At 34.4% G+C, this 23,598-nt stretch overlaps 1 pseudogene; it reads left to right on the top strand.

Moving 5' to 3' along the window:
• The first annotated feature begins 16,498 nt into the window (after positions 1-16,498).
• The window catches only part of LOC137732590 (NADH dehydrogenase [ubiquinone] flavoprotein 1, mitochondrial-like), a 29,544-nt pseudogene continuing 22,444 nt past the window's right edge, over positions 16,499-23,598 (top strand).

The following is a 23,598-nucleotide window of genomic DNA, read 5'->3' on the forward strand; positions in this document are numbered from 1 at the left end:
AAATTAAAAATTAGAAATTTTAGTTGTTTATATAAATGAGATTTTAAATTAAAAAAACACAATTTGTGGGATTAAAAATATTAAAATATAAATATACTATTGTGTGTGTATAAACATGGGTACATTCATCAAAATTAACCAAAAAATTAATTGTATCAAAACATGGGTACATTCTTCAAAATCACAAAAAAAAAAAAAAAAAGATATTAGGCTTAATAACATTAGTAAATTTTTTTGATTAAACTTAACATGGATACATTTTTAAATTAAAGAAAAAAGAATGTACCCATATAAGTTTAAAAATGGACTAGAAAAAAATTGAATAGATTTTATATAAAAAATTGTACATATTACATATAACAAATTGGTATATTTAAGAATGAGTACATTTTAAGATTAAAAAGTTTTACATGAATGGGTACATATAATTAGCATGGGTACATTTAGCAAAATAAAAAGTACAAATAAAAAAAATATATGGGTACAAACACAAATAAACTTTAAAAAATATGGGCACAAAAGGAAATTAATATATGGGTACAAATTAAAACTGAAAAGAAAATTGGTACAAATTAAAAAAGAATTACAAATTAGAAATGGGTACAAACTAAAACTAAAAACATCTGATAAAAAATTTAGTCATAAATATAAATATACTAATTGTAACATTTTTAACATTATATGAATATATTTAGAAATAAAAAAAAATATTTATTATTGAAATAATTAATGATATTATTAATACCCAAGGACCTTGATAAAAAATTGAAAATGAATAGGATTTTAATCAATGAAGTGGCAAAAGGAAGGATGAGAACCTAATTTCTCCTTATTACTAATGTTGTATAACAAACTGGGAACACTATATATGAGCAGTTTGACCTTACACTTCGAGATTTGTGGACTTAAAATGTTTGCTTGACCTTACACGTAATAAGCTTTAAAACATGTAACTTTCAGTTAAGCAGCACATTCTAAATTTGTCCAAAGCCCCACCGTGAATTTGGTGTGCACACAATGTTCTATTTATTATCCACACTAACAGGCTACGTACTGGTTGATTCATTTATGTTTTTAAGATTTGCTTAATTTACTTCTGATTATTTGTATACATGCATAATCATTTACAGAGATCTTAGCTTCAACAGATTGGAAGGGAGTATTCCAAAATTTGCAGATATTAGGGAATTGGCCACAATGTAAGGGAATATAACTCATAAGGGTAGCTAACACACATGATGATGCATGGAGGCATTTCCGGCCAAACCACGGCGAATTAGCTGTCGAGAAAGGTATCATTCTCTTCATCTCGTTGAGAAGTATGATTTTCATTTTTGAATCACTTGATTTCGTTGAGTATTGAAGAAATTATGAATATTTAAAGTTTACCCAGTTTTTGGCGAGTTTTTCAGTTTTCCAGCGGACCAGTCACCTTTCAAACTATTTTCTGGTCATCTCTGGCATCCATTGGGCTTCTAAATGGTAAAATCTTGTTCTACACTTTTCTATCTTCATTTTGATATATTATAGGTCAAATTTGATTAAGAAACGATTGAGTTACGAAGCTTTGAAAATTGCCCAATCTTCAGGCCAAGAGCTCCGGGACACTTAATGGAGTTTTTAATGGAAGGACCAAAATAATAGATGGTGGACAATCTCATGGACCATTTCTATTGATTTTCAATCTCAAGGACTAAAGTGAAGTGTTATGCAAATCTCAGGAATCATTTTGGCTAAAAAGCCTTTTTTTTTCCTAACTTGAAAGTGAAGATTTAATGATATTAAAATTAGGGAATCTTAATAAAACATTTTGATACTGTTCACTTTTAACGAAAAAAATATTTTTACCTTAAAAATTCACTCATGGTACCATTTACTTGTACCTTTATTTTGTTATTTTCGTTAAAATTAAATTTTTTTAAGGATTTTTCGTTAGTTTTCCTTAATAATTAGTGGTTGTTTTGGGGGGTGGTGGTTGATGTAATGATACACGGAAGTTGTCTTAATGGTCAATACCATAACTATTCTGGATTCCTGCGCTACTACGTTGCAGTTTCAGACTTTCATGTGAAGGTTTTCTTATTCATACTTTCATGTGAATCTACTGCTTGCAGTTTCATACTTTCATGCGAAGGTTTAATGTTAAAATCAGTGGGGGGCAATGCCATTACATCTAGAAGTTGTATTTATCAGTCAATAGCACAACAATTCTGAATTCCTGCTATTGGGTTGCAGTCTGGCATGCATGCACGCATGTGAAGGAAAAACATCAAGTAGACGTTTTTTCCTTTTAAACATGCAGCATGCTTCTCACCCAATGAAAAAACAAAAAAACAACAACCCCACTACCCAGTGGTATAAAACAGACTATGCTACAAACACTTGCACACACCTACCCAGTAGTATAAAACAGCCCCCACCCCCTACACCAATCAACCCCTCCTCACCGCCACCGTCACCGCCACCTCAACTCTCATTTCTCAATCTCTCCTTCTGCCCCCAGCTGCCTCTTTTGACCACCACTATGGCGGACGCTGAAAATCAAAACCCTCCTCCAAATCCGCAACCACATCTAACCGAGACTCTAACCATCCTCTTGGCCTTAGCCACCATTCTGTTTGTCGTCGCGGTGAACCAGTTTGACTTTGTCAAACCTCCCTCCACCGATGCGGCTGGTTGTGACTGCAAATTGAATGACTGTCCATGCCTTCCTCCCTTGTACATTTTCTCTGTCGTTGCCACGGCAGCGCTGTCTGTTGTTTGGTTTGGACTTTTTGTCCTCACCGCCCGATTTCAATACCGCTTCGTTATCTGGGTAGGGCTTGGCTTAGTGTGGGCTATCTACTGGCTTGCGATGATTTGCAGTCTTGCACCCCAATTTTATAATCCAATGCTTTATTCCTTCAATCCTATTCTGGCAGTCCTATTGTTGCTTAACATAAGATTTCGAAAGTTCTCGGACCGTACAATGCATGTCCTATCTGACAAATCGGACCGCGCGTTCCATGTCATAGCTAACATCTGCATTCTGTTTTGGAACTACGTCACAAGAAACTTCTAATATTTGGGTATTTAAATTCTGTTCATACTTTTTTGCTTTTTTCTTTATAATTTGTTTTTTTTTTCGAAATTACCGTTTCTTGATTTATGTGTGTGGGACATGTTAACCTTTTTATGAAGAATTATTCTAAGACCATCTTCAATTTTTAGGTCAAAATTTAAAATTTTTAACCTAGAAATTTAAATTTTGACCCATAAACAATTTTTTTGCTCTAATGATTTTGAGTAAAAAATTTAAGTCGATATTATTAAAGGATTAATTTATGCTACTTTTTATTCAGTAACTTTTTTTCAAAATTAAAATTATGTAGATTATCTTAATTTATTTTTATAAACTTTTTAACCTAAAAATATTTAAATTTCGTTAAAAGTTAAAAATTCACTAAATTGACCCTATGAAACATGTAGTATACAATTTTTGGGTGAATTTTGATTAAAATAATTTTTAATTGTTTTAGCTGTTAGATTTAATTGTGGCCTTTTAGATTTTTTTTTTTTAACTGTTAGACTGATCATACTCTATCTCAGCTATTGGATTTAATGTTTTTAAAATTATCCAAAATTTAGGTTTTAACCTAAACCTTATTTTACACCCAATCATTGGAAAATGATTGGATTAGTTTAAAACCTAAAATTTAGATTTTAACCTAAAATACGTATATATGTATATATAATATACAAGTTGTTGATGTCGCTCAAATACAAAATACATTGAAAAATTACAAATGCTTTAATTGGCAACAAAAAAAAAAAAAAGTAGACAAGCTACATCTAAAGAATGTTCGTTATGTTACTTCTTTCTTTTGTTTTTGTATGAGTATCTTACATATATGTTTTTTAATTATTTCCAATGTTATTTTCAGATCATAAGAAAGATGGAGAGAGAGATAATTATCAGCAAAATGCATGTCCATTCCTCTTCTTTTGAATGTAATAGTCGTCTTTTCCTACTAGCTACGTTTTTAATATTTGGATCTCTCCATGAAAGATACTTGTTATATTTATTTGGTGGTGGTGTGTAATTTAGAATATTTTGGATCTCATCATGTAAGACTAGTTATATAACTCGTTTGGAAGTACTTTGAAATAGCCAAAAGAACTTTTGGTGAAAATGTTTTTATGAACAAGTTCATAATAAAATTGCAAGTGAATCCTAGAAAAGTATTAAAGTGCTTACTTTAAGTGCTTTTAGAATTCAAAAATATTTTCGCTAAAAGAACTTCTAGTCATTTTAATTGTACTTTCAAACAAGCCCATATTTATTTTGTGGTGTGCAATTTTAATATTTTGGATCTCTATATATGAGCTGCTATATTTATTTGGTCAAGTGTGTAGTTTTGTTTTTAATAATTATGTAAGTGTAATTATTGAATATTTGTATTACTGTCGCTCCCCGATCCTGAGATACGTCCGAAATCGACACGTGACGGTAAACTGTAGGGGGAATGCTAGAAAATACAAACTAAAACACTTAACTGAAAATAACAATAATCACATATTTTTAAGGAAAATATAGGGGTAACCTAACACTCCAAGCTCTCTGAACTTTGTCTGCTTCCCCAAAGCTCTTCGTATCTACAAAAACCTGCACAATCGCCCATACGCCATTGGAATGGTGCACGGGGCAAACAACAACCTGGATAAGCCGCGAAGCTCGTGTGAGTGACAATAATTTTACGTATGTGATACTATTAAAAACCAACCATCGATTCGGTTTATAAATGTCAAATATAAAATCATATTTTATGAAATCATAATCAAGTCACTGAAAATCCTGAAGAAGTCACCTAGACATCCAACGACTCTTCTGAAATCAAACGCAAGGTTATCAATCAATAACTTGTGTAATACACCAAAATGCAGGATTAGAGCGACACAGTTCGGCCGAAGCCTACATCTATGAAGCTATCTTAATCCAAACTCAATCTGAAGAATCAACAAAGCAATTAATCAGGTTCCGGACCTCTCAACGGAACCATAATACCAAACGAGATTCCGGACCACTCAACGAAATCCAAATCAGGATACGATTCTGGATCACTTAACAGAATCGCGGAGTAGAAGGGATTCCAAACCTCTTAACGGAATCCGAGTGGATACGATTTCAGACCTCTCAACGGAATCGTGGAGTACAATAGATATCAGACCACTCAATGAAATCCAAGCTAGATACGATTCTGGACCAGTTAACGAAATCACTGATCACGAGGGATTCCGGACCACTCAACAGAATCCAGACAGAGTAGGGAACCGCACCCTCAACGGAACCCCATCGGAAATCAGTTCCGGATCACTCAACGGCACAGAGCCGAAGGCCAACAACCATAATGGACAACGGCTCGTAGAAATGAGACAAGGCACAAGTTACTCAATTTACAAAGGCTTAACGAAGTGAAACAAAGCACATGTACTAAATTTAGAACGAATCAACGAAGCGGGAAATGAAACAATATCGAAGCAACAAATCCCCATCACAATGGGTTAACGGTCCACTACTAGCCCTCATATTTAATCACAACAAGCCAATCATACAAATCAACCATATTTCAAATATATACGTCAAATCTCATTTCATAAACATAAATTGATGGCTAAGTATTAAAAATAACAATTCAATAGAAAACATATTTATAAAACCAAGTCATATCCACACAGGATAACAATTACGAAATCATGGTAATCATCAATATCACATATATTAAAGTCACTCACCTGGAGCCCGCACCACGAATCCGTAGCTCGAATATCGAGGCGTCCACGTCCGATCGTCGCCTAAAACATATACCAAATCTCGTCTCAGAACCCAAGTGATAAACCAAATAACTTACATAAAGCACATCCCCAAGAACGTTCTAAAATTATTTGGGACCAGTTGACCAAAAGTCAACCGTTGGTCAAAGGTTAACCGACGGGTCCACAACCCTAGTAATTCAATTTGAGAGATCCGCATATCTCATTTCAGATTCGTAACCTCCTAAGGTCCACATTACACTCATAGAACAACAAACCCAAATCTCATAGCGATCCAACGGTCGGATCTCCGCCAATCACAAATTCAAGTAGCGATCAATTAGCCGATCAACTATAAAACTACATTAAAACATTAGAATGGTGTTTCGGGTTCGTTTTCAATGAAACAAAAGTCACAATGGAGTTTATGGTGGTGAGGACATGCAAATAAATGTGGTTTTGGTGTTCAACAAGCCAAAAATTTGGTGGTGGTGGTGGTTTGTTTCACGGGAAGAAAGGGAGAGCCGAGACAGAGTGAGAGAACTCTCGAGAGAAGAGAGAATGAGAGAGAAAAGGGAGGAGAGAAGAGAGTTTTAGAATTGTTTGGGTGCCCACGTGGCACTCACCCAATGGTTAGACAAAAATATCACACGTCCAATTAATTATCAATTTACCAAAATATCTTAGACGTTCAAAATCTCATAAAATCTTCGTTATAATTCCGAATCGCTTTCCATTTGCGCCCATGCGTTCATATGATGAGTACTATCCAATTATATAAAGATAAGTGGAAAAATACGTAGGAATCAAATATGCTGTAAATATAAAAGCGTCGAAACTAAGAAAACAAAATACGTAATACGTAAATTTAAATAGTGAAATCCAGGAATGGGATTTCACAATTACTGTCGATTATCCCCCCTCTCATGAAATATAGAAATATTGTTGTCTAAAAAAATCATCAAAAATCGTAACTCTCTTAAACATCCTTCTGTCTTATTAAAGAATAATGCTACACTTACTCCGTATTTATATCATCATTTTACCCTCCCTTTCATAAAAATTTTAAGAGGATGTCTGATAACAATTTCGTTTTCAATTTTTAGTTTTTATACTTCAAATCTTATTTGGTAATTACTTTCAATTTTTTTGTTTTTAAATGGAAATTGAAAATACTTACCAAATAAGATTTCAGTTTTTTATTTTTAAAATTGAACTAAAAACTAAAAATGAAATGATTATCAAACGACTCATAAGAATATTCTTGCCCTTGCCAACTCAATAAACTTTTTAGACTTACAAAAGATTCAAACAATGGTGGACTGCTTTAGCTCGCAAAACTCAACTCCAATGGAAGCCCAAAGTTTCTCCTTTTCCTTAAGGGGTCGTTTGATAATTATTTCGTTTATTTTGTGAAAACTTGAAAAATTGAAATCTTATTTGGTAACTACCTTTAGTTTTCTTTTTTAATAAAAATAAAACTGAAACCAAAACTCAACCATTTTTGAGCTTTTAAAATATGGCATTGAATTTTCATTTTTTTGGTTTTCAATTTTCATTTTTATGAAAACTGGCAAAAACAAAAAGATTTTAGCTTAAAAAAATAAATAAAAAATTAAAAAAAACTGAAAACCAATACTAAAAACTGATAAAAATTTATATGAGGCTAACATTTTACCTTATTCAAATAAGTAGATTATTTTCTTGTTCATTAAATAAAAATTAGGATAAATGGTGGACCACATTTAAATGTGAAAACACACGAACCAATTGCAACCTCAATATGTGGAATCGTCTTGTTCCATGTTAATTGATGTACAAATTCAATAATTATGTAAACAATTTACAGTAAAAAATTTAATGAAAATAATTTGAAAAATTTGAATGTTAACCAAAAATTAGTTAGTAACTTTATTTGATGGTTACGAGAAAACCCAATACTACACCAATCAAATTAAAATGATTCAAACACTGATTTTTCAATTTTGCCCCTGCCTTTTCCATTTAATATCTTTCTTCCTTCTCTCTTCCACTCCGTCTCCCCCATTTCTTCGTGAATCCTCGCTCTTACAATGCAATAAATTTAGGAAAATCAAGGATTTCACGAAATCTGGCGATTCGGTGGTGAGTTAGGTGCATCTCTAATCAGATTACACATAAGTTGAAGAAAGAAATGAAAAACACACATGGGTCACTATAAAATTCGTCGACGTCGTCCTTGTGGTTGTTGGGGAGACTTTCTCATCAACCAAATTACAGAGAGACTTACAAGTACGATTATCTCTGCAAGAGCTGAGACTTACTCGCTCACTTTGAGAAGAGCTTCATACTGAGCAGGTTCCAATTCATCCTTGTGGCTGTCGGTGAAGGAGAGGAAAGGAGAGGTTGGGGAAAGTGAGAAGGGGGGGGGGGGGGAGGGGGGGGGAGAAAGACAGAGAGATGAGGGAGAAAGAGAGAACAGGGAATGCATTTACCGAGGGAAATAAAATGTCCATTAAGTGAATTAATTATTTTATCTTCTTAATATATAAAGTGAGAAGCATACAATGGTGAAGCATTCCGAAATGTCAAGAAAGCTCTTTTATTTTCTTTACAATTGAAATCCAAAAAAAGGAAAAAATGAGGACAAACTGGTTAAAAACCATTTCTCAACAAAAAAAACCTTATTGGAAAATAAAATAAAGTGCATGTGGAGACTCTCATTGTTTTCACAGTTGAGAGATGGGGTTTTCGATTTCATCATCTACTAGCCTCTTCGCACGCCCAAATGAAGTGCATGTGGAGACTCTCATTGTTTTCTGCCCCAGACTGTATTGCTCTTTTTTTTTTTTTTTTTTTTTTTTGTCAAATGATAAATTTTATTAAAGGTTAGATGAGCCACCGACGGAGTTCGAACCCACGCAGTCATGCAAAGGCTTAGCACCTTTTCACTACTATGGTAAAGAGCCACTTGCAGGATTGTATTGTACATTGCCAAAAACATATTTGTATATACATCATTGTTATTGAACATATGGAGTAACAGAAAAAAATAAAAAAAAAATCAATTTGAACATATGAAGACAATTAACAATGTTGTTATACAAAAAAAAAATTAAGAGAAAGCAATCAATAGTGAGAGCCATAACTAAAATTTAATGGATTCACAAGTTGCCTCATAGACGATCAAACTTCTCTAATTACTATTTCGATTCCCCGCGAAGTAAACATAATCCTGAATCTTGAGAAAACTAAATTCAATTAAACAACGGTTGATCAGTAGCCACAACGAATTGAAGTTTTAATCAAATAATTAACTTGATAAACAACCAAGTCATCTCCTTTTTGCCTCACAAACATAAGCTGATGAAGCTAGCAAGTGGGGACGATTTGGTTAAGCATAATAGCCTTTATGTGCATAAATATCTTTTCCAAAACACCTAAATATATTTTAAAAAATGAATAAATCCAATGCTTAGGCCACAGGAAGCTTGTAGAAGAAAGTTAACATGAAAAATGAATAAAATGACAGGCATATCTATAAATAGCAGGAAAATATGCAATGAGCGCTAAATTCCTCTTGACTAAACTATCTCGAGAGTTATTGTACTGAAATGATGTCAACCCTATGACAGAGAAACAAATAAAAACGTATAAATTCATAAATCAAAGTTTTAACTCAAATCAAATATTATTCCAATGAAAGTTGTAAACTGCAAATAAAGCCATTTAACAACCATTTGACTGCCTGCAATGTAGACAAAGAAATCTGATACTCATAGTACATAACTGCTCTATTTATCTCTGCAAATGACAAATAATAAAATGAAAAACTGAAGTATACCGTGGCTAGTTATTATTTTGGATCGTCATCTCCACTTGCTTTAAATAAAAAGGAGGAAGTGTGTGAAGGCTAAATTGGAGGCTTGTCTTGAGTTCTTGAGTTCTTGAGTTGGCACTGGCGGCCGTCGACCACACCTCCTAACCTGTGACGTGCTAAAGCTATCGATTCAACAGAGAGTGTTTAACTAAATCTTATCTCACTGCCGACGACGCATTATAATGTCAAGCACATATTTTGTGTTTATAGATAATAGGATTTTACACTATGAAGTAGTTATTTTTCATTTTCAGAACAAAATTAGGAATCGAACATAGATATGAACATCAACACATTATACAGAATTCCGTAATGACAATTAATTAGTCATGCAAACCTTTTTAAAGCAATCGCGATTCTCATCTCCATTTGAATACAACACCATTGACCTCAGGTTCTCAATTTTCTTAGCTTGCTGTTGCACCATCTTCTCTCTCTCAGCTTGGGCTTTTTTTCTTCCTCCAACTCCAAAGCCATACGCTCCCTCTCTAACTCAGTCTGCAAAGAAAGCACGCATATTCCAGACACTTGCATTCAACTAATTACAATAAACATAAAGTGTATATTCCAAACCTGCATTAACGTGTTTTGCAGATTGAGGATTTCCTCTAGCCAATGTTCTGAATGAGATACCTAAAACATGCGGGATATTTAAATTCCTTTAATTTATGTACACAGTCTATATTTATAATTATTATCATACATGGATGTCGACAATTAATACAAAAATTAGCCTGCAATTTGGCTCCAAGCTCCTCAATTTCTTTCTTTTGACGCTTTAGAAGAGCAACATATGTTAGACTCTCCCAGGAAGGACTTACATTGAAATAATAACAATTAAGACATATGATAGACATAAAAGTACAATTCCTACGTCAAACAGATACAAACTTGGGAGAAAATGAAGAATTAATCCAAAAAAGATTGCAAACAAAGCCGAGGGAGGAATTTAAAGCACATCAGAGAAAGCAAATAAGCTTGCAATCAATTTAAATTGCATGGCATGTATAACTAATATGTCCAATGTCAGATCAAGACTAACAAACATGTTCAAAGAAAAGGGGCAAATTATTAAGGTACCGTAATAACAATAAAGAGAAACTTTTGAGTTTCGTTTTTCCAAAATCCCATCACAGCCCATAAGAAAAATATAAATTAAGCAATAGATTCCGGGGAATTACCTTTAAAAATGGCCATATGATGCTCCGCCTTCCTGCAATGCACTTTGTACGGGAAAAAGCAGGAAAAAGACTAGGAAAAACTGGGGATAATGGATTAATAGAAACTATCCCAGAATATGAAATTAAAATGCAGAATAAAAAGAGAGATAGAAGTTAAAAGCCAAAGAAGACAAAAAGGAAAGAAAAGGGTGGAAGCAAATACCTCAGACGCTGAGGATTAGAGACTGACGATCAATTAAAGGTGAAATCAAATGGCAACTGCTCATAGTAGTCTGAAATCTAATGCCACGTTCATACTTTATTGTCTTTTGCATTAAGTCTGACATATGATGGTAAAATGATGAATGAAAATTACTTTAGTACTGGAAATATAAAAACTACTATATAAAACAATGAATAATTTGTAATAAAAGATAAAAACGAAAACAAAAAATTAACCATTTCCAAAGCCTCCCCAAGGCAAAAACAGAATGGCAATATTGATTACAAAGAAAACAAATTTCAAACCTTGTTCATTGTTTGTTCCACTATTATGAAAATTCCAGCAATTGATTGATGGTAGAAGAACTTCGATTCAATAATCCTGTGAAAATGCATGAGAAGATTAACATTAAGGAATAAGGAGCAGAGAACAAAACACAAAAGATTAACCACAAAAGAAATTTTATTACCGACTTTCTCAAAGGACCAGTTCTTGTTGGTTTTTTCCCAATTTCATCTTCTCCAGCAAAACAATTTCAATTTGTTCTCTTCAGATTCTCTCTTTTATTTTGTGTTTTATTTAGCTCTTCCCGCAAAACTGCTTCATATGATCATATCCCACGTTCGCTTTTATTTCCATGCACGTTCGCGTTCCACAGAACCGCTCCCATAATCCCATTGCACGGTTCAAGCCTTCAACTGTAGAATAGCAGTTCTAATTGTAAACGTATTAGGTTTCTTTTTATTTTTTATATTTTATTCAATTATTGAAAGCAGTTTGAAAACTGCAATATCTCCCAAAGTCCCACGTTTCCTTCCAACATTTTTTTCATTTTTCGTTTTTTTAGGATTGGTTTTTTGCTGCATCTATTTATCTACTTTTTTTTTTTTTAAATTCCTTTTTCAAATGAAGATTAGTATTTTTTTTTTTTTAAGTACATCGACATTTTTAGACTACGGGGAGGAAGAGTTCAGCTAAGCCATATAATGGGCAACCTAATTTGGTATTGAATTCGCCATCCACGAGATTCAAACCTAAAACCTCTTACTTCCAAGTGAAGAGGAATACTACCAGATCGTAGTACTGAGTGGCAAATAAAGATCAATTTGTAATATTGCATTGATCAGTTACTCACTATGTGGACTTTTGACTAGTATTGGTTTTAAATTCCGTTTTCTTTTTTATTTATTTATTTTGATTTCCAATACAGCTTTTTTTTTAGTTATGATTTTTTACCAGTTTGTCCTCATTTTTTGAATTTTTTGGGTTTTGATGTGAAAGAAACAAATGGGCATTTTTGGCATTCTGGAAAGCTTCACCAAACTGCGCGATCCATGTCTTAGCCGGCAAATGCGGCGACGCATCGCGTTTCGTCCGCCGCAACTCCGCCATGGTACGCAACCGACCGACATCTCAATTCGTCCACATTTTAAGTTGAATTTTATTTTTTCGGGCTTGTTAGTCACCGCCCTACGTTTAACTTTGATTCAGCTCTGCTTTCATGTTGTGTCAATCCGTGATCGTTTTATATGTTAATTTGTTCTGAAATGTTTGGTTTTAGTAGATCTAATATGGGGTTTTCTGCTTTTTCTGTTTCTATTATCTGTTTGTTTGGTGGGAAAATTGAGGAAAATAGCTGGAAAGGGATAGAAAATCGAATTTTGAAGCTCTCATTAGCTGAGCCCGTTGTTAGGGGTGGGCATAAAAATCGTCAAACCGTAAAACCGTATGAAAAAAAAAAACTGAAAAGAACAATGTTGACTAGAAAAATCAACTTTGAATCAAAAATCGAACCAAACCGTTTAAACCGGTTCTGGTTTTGGTTTCGAATGAACAAGAACTGACTAGAACCAAACTTAGCCGTTTTATTAATAATAAATTAATTAAGGGTAAATTACACTTTACCATCTCAGGTTTGGGGTCGATTTCAATTCCTTACAACATCTTTAAAACATTTCACTTTCATACTCCAAGTACTATTTTATTTCAACATAATACTTCCGTTACATTTTCTATTCATTGATCCGTTAAGTGCTGAAGTGACTGCCAAATGTCAGCCACGTGGCAAAAATTTTTTTTAAAATTTTTTTAAAAAAAACCTTAAACTTCTAAATTAAAAAAAACCAAAAACAAAAGCTGAACCCGCAACCCCCTTACCCACCCAACCTGTAACCCAAAAGAAGAAGAAGAGGAAAGGAAAAGAAAGAAAAAAAAAAAACCCATCTTCATCTTCTCCGACTCCCTTTCCTTGCAACCTACCCCTTTTTTCCCCCTCCCGTCTTCCCCAAACCCACTGTGCACCAATCCTCCACCTCCTCCTCTGCACCCACTACCTGCAACCCAGAAAAGAAAAGAAAAAAAAAACCCCATCTCCCTTTCCCTGCAACCCAGATCCCGTCTTCCCCAATAAGGAGTGGGGTGTGTAGAGAAGGGAAGAGGATGAGGGTGGGTGCGCTGGGTTTTTTTTTTTTTTTTTGACCTTCTTTCTAGGTTGCAAGTTGGGCTCGAGTTGGGGAAGGGGAAGATGGGTGAGCAGAGGAGGTGAATGATGGGTGCAGAGGAGGTGGTGGAGGATGGGTGGGGTCGGAGGATGGGTGCAGACGGATGGAAGATGATGAGGCTCCGACCCGGGGGGGGGGGGGGGAGGGGCCCGAATATAGGATCTGGGTTTCTTGGGGGGATCTGGGTTTTTTCTTCTTGTTCAAGGTTCTGGGGATGAGGGGTGGGGTGATAGGATTTGGATTTTTAACTTTTTTTTTATTTTTAATTTAGAACATTAAGGTATTTTTTAGAAAAAGTTAAAAAAATAATTTTTTTTTGCCACGTGGCGCACATCTGGCAGTCACGTGGCATAAATGTGGCAGCCACGTCACCACTTAACAGATCAATGGATGGAAAACGCAACGGATGTATTATATTGAAATAAAATAGTACTTGAGGTATGAAAGTGAAATGTTTTAAAGATGTTGTAAGGAATTGAAATCGACCACAAACCTGAGGTGGTAAAGTGTAATTTACCTATTAATTAATTGGATATATATCGTATATATATACAATTAATTAATATACACACAAGTTATGATATAATAGGTTGACAAATGAGTTTCACCGAGTTGCAAAGCATGGGATCCCATCCCAATTAGGTTTCACTCACTCAGAGTCTCACTCACCTCACCCCCCTCTCACTCACTCGGCCTCAGCTCTCTCACATCCCCATTCCCCCATTTCGCACATCTGAGATCCGACCCTCACCATGGCATCTCATCCAAAAATATCAACGATTCCTCAGGCAACCCACAACCTCAGCTTCTGCAACGACACTCTTCGTCCTCCATCCTCCCTCCTTGGTATTTTCTCTATCTTTCTTATATTTGAAATTGAGATTAGGAATATGGTTAAGTTCCACTGGATTTCCATTCTCTTTTACCTGCACTATATATGTGTGATTAACATTGTCTAATTGAGTCATGTGACTCTTGTCCTACATTTAGGGCCATTTGTATATAGATGGTCTGTGGGGTTCAATAAGGGTGTTTTAAGTTCGTAGATTCTATAGAAATGTCATTGGTTTAGTTGGTTTAATTGGTTATGTGGTTCAGTTTCTGCGAAAGCTTCAGTTGCAGTAGAATTCAAAATTTTAGGAATAAAAACAATTTACTTTTCTTTAATTCTGTAACATCAAAAGAAATAGACAAGATAAATATATAACAATCATCCATCAGAGTTCCAGACTCACTTATCTATTTGAGGTTCACCTCCTTGAAAGGCATAAGCAAAATGCCCCTCTGCTACCTGTAACAAAAATGTGAAATGTAAGTCATATTGATGAAAGCACGAGGGTGATGAATAACACCCTATCTCAAACTAAAGTTTCAAGAACTAAGATGGAGCACTAGTTAAAGCTAAAGGAAAAACAACACTCTAATTGACAAGACTATTGCCCGGGGAAAAATAAAGTGTTTAACTGTGCTGAAATTAGTACGTTCATAGCATGTTTACCCCTTGTAACATGATATGAAGGTTAATTAACAATTTGTTTTTTTGGTTGCTCTGCAGTGGCACAACTGATGACAAAAATCAAGAATCTATCTTCACTGTGAGGAGAAAAGAAGATCTCATTAGTTCATCAATACCAAATCTATGGCATGAATTGACCTCAAAGCTTCACTATGAAACATTATGTGTTAAACCTGCAAGAGATGAATGCTTAACAGGGGTTAGAAGGTTATGGTAGGTTTATCCATGTTTACTTTTTCCTTTTTTTTTATATATTTTATTATGTCAGATAAGATCTCAATTTTAGACGATGAGACAATCTTGGAAGATATAGAGTTTTATGAAGCACTTGAAATAGGTATGAATATTTATTTTTCATTACTTTGTTTTTGTTTTTTCTCTTGTTTTGTTGCATGCTTACTTTCTTATTTTCTAATGAGTTCTTGATTTTTATATGTTCTAGAAAAAAGGAATGTTGGCACATCTAGCATTGGGGATTCATAAACTATTCAGTCCTAACTTATCACCTTTTACTAGTGATGGTATGTATGTAACTTTAATTGTTTAGCACTTTCCTTACTAGTTTGAGTTGTAAGATATATAATTTTGAATTCAACGAATAAGATATATAATTAACTGATGCATGAAGGAGATCATATGGGATGGGATAGTTAAATTGTTTGAGTGAGATGTTTTGGGGCATCTAGCTCGTAGCTTTGGAGAATAAGTTTAGCATGGGAGCTAAGCTAGGTTTTCTGTTAGTTGTCTCTTTTTGTTGACTTGGTGTCACTACCAAAGACATTTGCATTAGAAAAGACGTGTTGGATGCAACTTTATATAATCAGTTTTAGAAGATGTATTTGAATGCATGATGATTTGGTGTTCAAATAATTTAGTATTCGGAACCGTAAACCGGCAAGAATTGAATCGGAACCGGTGTAGATCGAACCGTAAAGTTTTAGTAATAAATTTAAGCAGAAACTCACTGAACTGAACTGTTGATATTTTCTGATTTCGGTTCCGGTTTAGGGGTGGAACCGCACCGTGCCCACCCCCACCCGTCTTTTCTTGGGCTTGGTTGGAGAAAGGTTCTGACCTTAGGCTTCAAATGGATTGCGAGTCTTTCGGTCTAAATTATTTGTCACCTCCATCGTTACCGTTTCTATTCGGATAAAAACCGTGTGGGGATATAGCGGGGAGTCCTCTTAGGCTTATTGAGTTAGTTAATTCAATGTAGGTCTAGGTTCAATTTTGTGTGAGACTATCTTCCAGGTCAAACACGTGTAGCTTGGTGTAGGCAAATTAAAAAGGAACACATATATGGTTAAGATGTTCTAGGAATGATGAATTGAGGTTGTACAAGCTGCATTTCAATCTTAGAGCACGTGTACTTGTATTGCCTTCTTCATGAAATGTAGAATCTTTAAGAAATGAATGTTGCGGATGTGCCACAGCTTTGTTATAGTACCAATGTTACACCATGGTTCTGGTTCTGTATGTTGGATTTTTCATGCATGTTTCTGTGAAGTTGTTTCACGTCAACTGTAATTTGTTTTTCTTGTTAGCTCTGAAGAGTAGATGTTATAGGCATAGGTCACTTTCGAGAAATAAACTAGTCTGACTTCTTGTTAATTCGTAGGCACCCATCAAGGGTATACTTTCTCTGCAGAGAGCAGCTTTAGCTCGTCATCATGGTGCGAAGTGGGGCCTAGCTTTTAGATCATTCAGCACTCAGGGTGTAGCACCCTCTACTACTGCTCAACCTCCACCTCCACCACCTCCCGAAAAAAACTCATTTTGGTGGTTTGAAAGATGAAGACTGGATTTTCACCAACTTATATGGGTTGCACTACCCATTTTTCAAAGGTGCCATGAAACGAGGTGACTGGTACCGAACCAAAGATCTAGTTATTAAAGGTGCCGATTGGATTGTCAATGAAATGAAGAAGTCTGACCTACGTGGACGTGGTGGTGCTGGTTTCTCGTCTGGTCTCAAATGGTCTTTTTATGCCAAAAGTATCTGATGGCCGTCCTTCCTATCTTGTCGTCAATGCTGATGAAAGTGAACCTGGAACCTGTAAGGACAGGGAAATTATGCGCCACGACCCACACAAACTTTTAGAGGGTTGCTTGATTGCTGGTGTTGGGATGAGGGCCAGTGCTGCTGACATCTATATAAGAGGTGAATATATGAATGAACGGTTAAACCTTGTAAAAGCTAGAAATGAAGCTTATGCAGCTGGATTACTGGGGATAAATGCTTGTGGATCTGGTTATGATTTTGATGTTCATATCCACTTTGGTGCTGGTGCCTATATTGGTGGTTTGAAAGATGAAGACTGCATTTTCACCAACTTATATGGGTTGCACGACCCATTTCTCAAAGGTCCCATGAAACTAGGTGACTGGTACCGAACCAAAGATCTCGTTATTAAAGGTGCTGATATTGGATTGTCAATGAAATGAAGAAGTCTGTCCTACGCGGACGTGGTGGTGCTGGTTTCCCATCTGTTCTCAGATGGTCTTTTATGCCAAAAGTATCTGATGGCCGTCCTTCCTATCTTGTCGTCAATGCTGATGAAAGTGAACCTGGAACCTGTAACAACGGGGAAATTATGCGCCACGACCCACACAAATTTTTAGAGGGTTGCTTGATTGCTGGTGTTGGGATGAGGGCCAGTGCTGCTTACACCTATATAAGGGGTGAATATGTGAATGAAAGGTACTGGGACAAAATGCCTGTGGAAAAATTTAAATTTCTGGAGAACCTGTGTTTCAAACCTCTATAGTTCTTATATTTCATTTTATGCAAAAGAAAAATTTAACTGCGTTATACAGTCATCTTTTTTCTCAAATGCATGCCTACTCCCTACTTACCGAGCTTTAAATTAGAATGAGTGTGAGTTTTAGCAGAAGGTTGAAAATTTTGGTATACGGCACGTACCTTCCAGCGGAAAAGGTGAAGGCAATGGTCCACGACCTGCGGGAAGAGCTAGACGACATAGAAATTGAGAGAGATGAAAAAGACTAATTCAACAAAAAATTATAAACCCACAACCTTATACAAGACGGTGAGCAACGAGAGCATACAAGTCAGTGGCTAGCCCAGAAATTGTTGAGCAGACAAGTTAGTGGCTAAGCCAGAAATTGTTGAGGTGTGGAGTGAAACTTAAAAAGATAAAAGGTCCAAAAAATGTAGACAACTCAATTTTTTTAGATAGTAAAATATTAATGTCGTTCATAATTTATCAATATAAACAAGTTACAATTGTTGTTGGCAAGGTTTCATGTCATGAAAACGTCGCATAATCTATGTGAGGGTGCTTCATACCTTCTTGTGTGAGTGACCCCAATCATGGTTCTGTTTTCTGTCGTCGATCCTAGTTGGGCTAGGATCGGTGGGTGGCTTTCTGTTATTGTTTTTTTTTTCTTCTCCCCTTTCATCTGCTGATGTTTCTTCCAATTTTTCTCTTTGGCCTTCCCATTTCTTCAACTCCCGTGGGTCTCCCTTTTCATGGCCTTTCCTTGCTTTGTTTTTCAGCCATGTTTTCTGTTGAGTTCGTGTGTAGAGTTCCGATGTTGTATCTAGCTTGGTTGTCTCCCACAACACCACGTTATCCTTGTTGTTTGCCGTTTTTGGCGGTGTTGCTCGGGATTTTCCTGGAGCTTCTTTCTGATGGTTGGCTTCTCTCTTGTCGACCGTCTCTTGTTCATGGATGTGTGCAAGTGGTGCTTGAGGAGGGAAAGTTCAGCGATGGACGGCGGATCAGGTGGCTGGCTGGTTCTCGGATCGGCGGTGGAGAACAAAGTAGATGGTTCTCAGTTGGTCGTTTTTGTTTGGGCTTCACTGTTGTTGGGCTCATTTTCTGTGTTTTCTTTGTTTTTAGGCCCGTTCTTTGTTTGTTTGTAGGAATAAATTGGGCCTTTATTTGGTTTGTAAGTGTTTGTTTGTTTTAATAAAAGTTCCTCTTTGACGGTCCTTTTGGAACCCACTTTCAAAAATAAAAATAAAAATAAAAAAATAACGAAGAGTCGAGAGCAAATGGATTTTCAAAAGGAGAATGAAGATGTTACCGCACAGTGAAGGTTTTCTTGGCTGCAAGTCGGGGACAGACAAATAGCACAGGTGGACCTTTTTTGCTACCTCTCTAATACTTAGTTTGATAGTATTATCCTGAAATCTATTTTTATTTATTGTGTTTTGTACCGAACTAAAATATGTACCGAACTAAAATATGTGCACTAAAATATGATCACACGTTCCAAGCAACTATGAAATTTGAGCTGAGAATGTGTGAGGAAAGTTGGGTCACATATAGAGCTAACAAGTGACAAATGAAAAATTCGTCACGTAAATTATAGGTGACGCCCCTTGTGATGCATGATATTCGTTACATATAAACATATGTGACGAATTTCAGGGTATATGTGGTGAAATCCTTTCCTCACAGAATCCATGTTTTCTTGATCATTGATATTCCCTTAATATGTTATGCTCAAGTAGTTCCCCGATATTGATGATTGACTTTCCCTCAGCTATTCAACAGCCATGGCATCGGGTGACATCAAACGTATCTTTACATGTTAACCCTTTATGACATCTAGATTAATTTAAACAAGTAATAACCCATTAAGCTCTATGGAAATTGTTGGAAAACCACATAAACCCTAATTGCGTGGTATCTACAAATAGGCGTTTATGGTATCATTTGCAAGAAGCTAAACCCAAGTTAAGTATGACATCGACTCTAACTTGCATCAAATCAACTTATAATCTAAACCTAGATGGTGATCAAGCATCTAAATAAAAATCAAGCATATTACGGTTAGCAAAAGATACTCAATATAGAATAAAAACTTGATAATAACAATGTCACAAGATAATTAAGTATTCATGATCAAGCTACATCGTAGCCATAGCAAAGAAAAACTCCAAAGTAGCTCTTCCTCTTATCTTTCCTTGCCGCATCCCCACTTTGTGAAATATGATGTGTTTGGTTTATTTGGTGGCTTCCTCCATCAAACAAGGAGAATGAATCTCCTTATAAAACCCACAGGAACGGCAAGAAAATCCTAATTAAATCCCCATTAAAATCATAGTCTTAATGGACTTTAAGTTTTTATTTAAGAAAGGAAAAATAAACGGAAATAATAAAAGCTAGATATTAAGTTCTCTCCTAAAATCTATTGGATAGCATCCCCATGTCCATTTGATTTCTAAAACGGATATCGCTTATCTTCTTGTTGTAATGCATTTGTCTTGGTACAAAAGTATACTCTTGCTCCATTAGAATTACTTTAGACATCCGAAAAGTTTGTTTTCCACTCCTTTTTTGCATATGCCTATAAAATAAAACAATAGAATTGAGTGCATTTAACCCTTTCATATATACAAAATCCAAAGAAAATATATTTTACTAATATATGAAAATATGATCAGATTAATTTATTCTTTACCTCGAGTATCCTCATTCTTTGACCGAAGCATGATTGGAGTTTATTTTTAAAATCATCCTTAAATTCTAGTTCGAAGCTCATTTAGGCTAGTCGAACTCATATTTCACGTGCATTTTCATTATAGTTAATTATGAGTATGCGTCAAATTTGATATTTGAATTGCAAGAATTATTTCTTAAATTTTATGATTTTAAAGTACGAAAAAAAAAGAGTTGATGTTGTCATTTTATGCAAGTGGTAAACCATGTTTCTTCATAAAGGATAATAATATATCATCAATAAGAAATAAATACATTAATCAACATTTAAATAATAATTCAATCATCAACATTTACATCATTTAATTTAGAAATTTGATCTCTCTAACATAATCCATTCATAAATAGTTCCTAACTATTTTCACAAAACCGATGTCGTCGAAGCTTCATATGATATATGCTGATTTTATGTCCAACCAATGTGTCCATATATCATATCCGGCTTTTGACTTTTCTACTCCATTTAATTTGAGTGTAAAATGGAGATTTCTTTTTGTCGAATTAAAATGCAGATTTATACAGTGCTTTTACTTTTACACGTGAATTTATTAGTCCTCTTCAAGGTGATGTATCTACAAAGAGATGTATATCTAGTATTTACATATATTTGTGTACCTATTTACTTTTATACGAGTGTATATATATGCACTTTTGTATTTATATACCAATAATTCTGTATCTATGTATATTTATGAAACCACATGGTTAATGCACGTACCCATATTTTCAAAATTTTATAGCAAGAAGAACGGTATCTGTTTATTTTAATTTTTAGGAATAAATTTATTTACCAACTCATATTAATAAATTTGAGAAAGATCAAGGTAGACTCTTTTTTTCGACTTTTTAGCCAAAATGGTTCCTGAGATTTGCATAACACATCACTTTGGTCCCTGAGATTAAAAATCAATAGAAATTGTCTCTGAGATTGTCCACCATCCATTATTTTGGTCATTCCGTTAAAAACTCCGTTGAGTGTCCCGGAGCTCTTGGCCGAAAGTTTGGCAATTTTCAAAGCTTTGTAACTCAATCGTTTCTTAACCAAATTCGACCCATAATATATCAAAATGAAAATAAGAAAGTGTAGAACAAGATTATAACTTCTTCAATACTAAATGAAATCAAGTGATTCAAAAACGAAAATCATACTTCTCGATGAGAGAAAAGCATGGTACCTTTTTTCGACGGCTATATCACTGTGGTTTGATCGGAAAACGGCTCGAGATTGGCTGTATTGTTCTCGAGTTAGCATTTTCGAGCCGTTTTCCGGCCAAACCATGGCGAATTAGCCGTCGAGAAGGGTACCATTCTTAAGAATTTTGTATGCCTTCTTGATTGGGTAATAACGTAATTTTATAACTAGTTTATGTCATTTAATCTTTCAGCTTTTTGTGGCATTGGCAGTAATAACTTCACTGGAAGAATACCTGACTACTTTCGAAGTTGGAAAAACCTCCGGGCCTTGTAAGAGATCTCTTTTATTGCACTTTTTAAATTCTCAACTGAAATATTTCATGTGCAATCCTAAATCCATCAAATATGCTGTTTACAGAGAGATGCAAACGAGTGGTCTTGAAGGCCCCCTTCCATCTAGTCTCTCTGCCTTGAATAATGTGACAGATCTATGACTCCTGCCTTCTAAGCTATCAGTTATCTTAATTTGCATGATCTCCTTGCGTCTTTCTAATTTAGAGAGAAAAATGGATTTATGAAGATACTTGTATTCCAACACGTTATCATGCTGTAACCTTTTGCAGAAGGATTAGCGACTTAAGCGGTGAGAGTTCAGTTTTTCCAAACTTATCAAGCATGACGGGCATTAATAAATTGTGAGCCATATTTTAGGTTTTATATATATTTCTATTAGCATATAACGCATGCAGATGAAAACTAATTTTCGAATATTGGTTGTTCAAATTGCAGGATGCTAAGGAGCTGCAATATAACCGGAGAAATGCCTGAATATATCTCTACCTTGACAAATCTGACTGTTTTGTAATTCTTCTATCTATTATTCTCCATTTTTTCGTGACATGGTCGTCTTAATAATTGGTTTTACACTGTAGCTCTAGATTATTACTAGGGAAACTTTGGATGCGGTCCTTAGTTATAAATATTCTTTGATTGAAACCTTGTTGGTTTTTAATTTTTGATTAAGGTCCCTGAAATCAATGTGATAATTTATTTCTATGTACGTTACTATATTTTTTTAAATTAAAAATTAGAAATTTTAGTTGTTTATATAAATGAGATTTTAAATTAAAAAAAACACAATTTGTGGGATTAAAAATATTAAAATATAAATATACTACAGTGTGTGTATAAACATGGGTACATTCATCAAAATTAACCAAAAAATTAATTGTATCAAAACATGGGTACATTCTTCAAAATCACAAAAAAAAAAAAAAAAAAAAAGAAAAGGAAAAGATATTAGGCTTTATAACATTAGTAAATTTTTTCGATTAAACTTAACATGGATACATTTTTAAATTAAAGAAAAAAGAATGTACCCATTTAAGTTTAAAAATGGATTAGAAAAAAATTGAATAGATTTTATATAAAAAATTGTACATTTTACATATAACAAATTGGTATATTTAAGAATGAGTACATTTTAAGATTAAAAAGTTTTACATGAATGGGTACATATAATTAGCATGGGTACATTTAGCAAAATAAAAAGTACAAATAAAAAAAAATATATGGGTACAAACACAAATAAACTTTAAAAAATATGGGCACAAAAGGAAATTAATATATGGGTACAAATTAAAATTGAAAAGAAAATTGGTACAAATTAAAAAAGAATTAAAAATTAAAAATGGGTACAAACTAAAACTAAAAACATCTGATAAAAAAATTTAGTCATAAATATAAATATACTAATTGTAACATTTTTAACATTATATGAATATATTTAGAAATAAAAAAAAATATTTATTATTGAAATAATTAATGATATTATTAATACCCAAGGACCATGATCAAAAATTGAAAATGAATAGGATTTTAATCAATGAAGTGGCAAAAGGAAGGATGAGAACCTAATTTCTCCTTATTACTAATATTGTA

The sequence above is a fragment of the Pyrus communis genome, chromosome 4 (assembly GCF_963583255.1).
Source record: "Pyrus communis chromosome 4, drPyrComm1.1, whole genome shotgun sequence".
Classification (NCBI taxonomy): Eukaryota; Viridiplantae; Streptophyta; class Magnoliopsida; order Rosales; family Rosaceae; genus Pyrus; species Pyrus communis.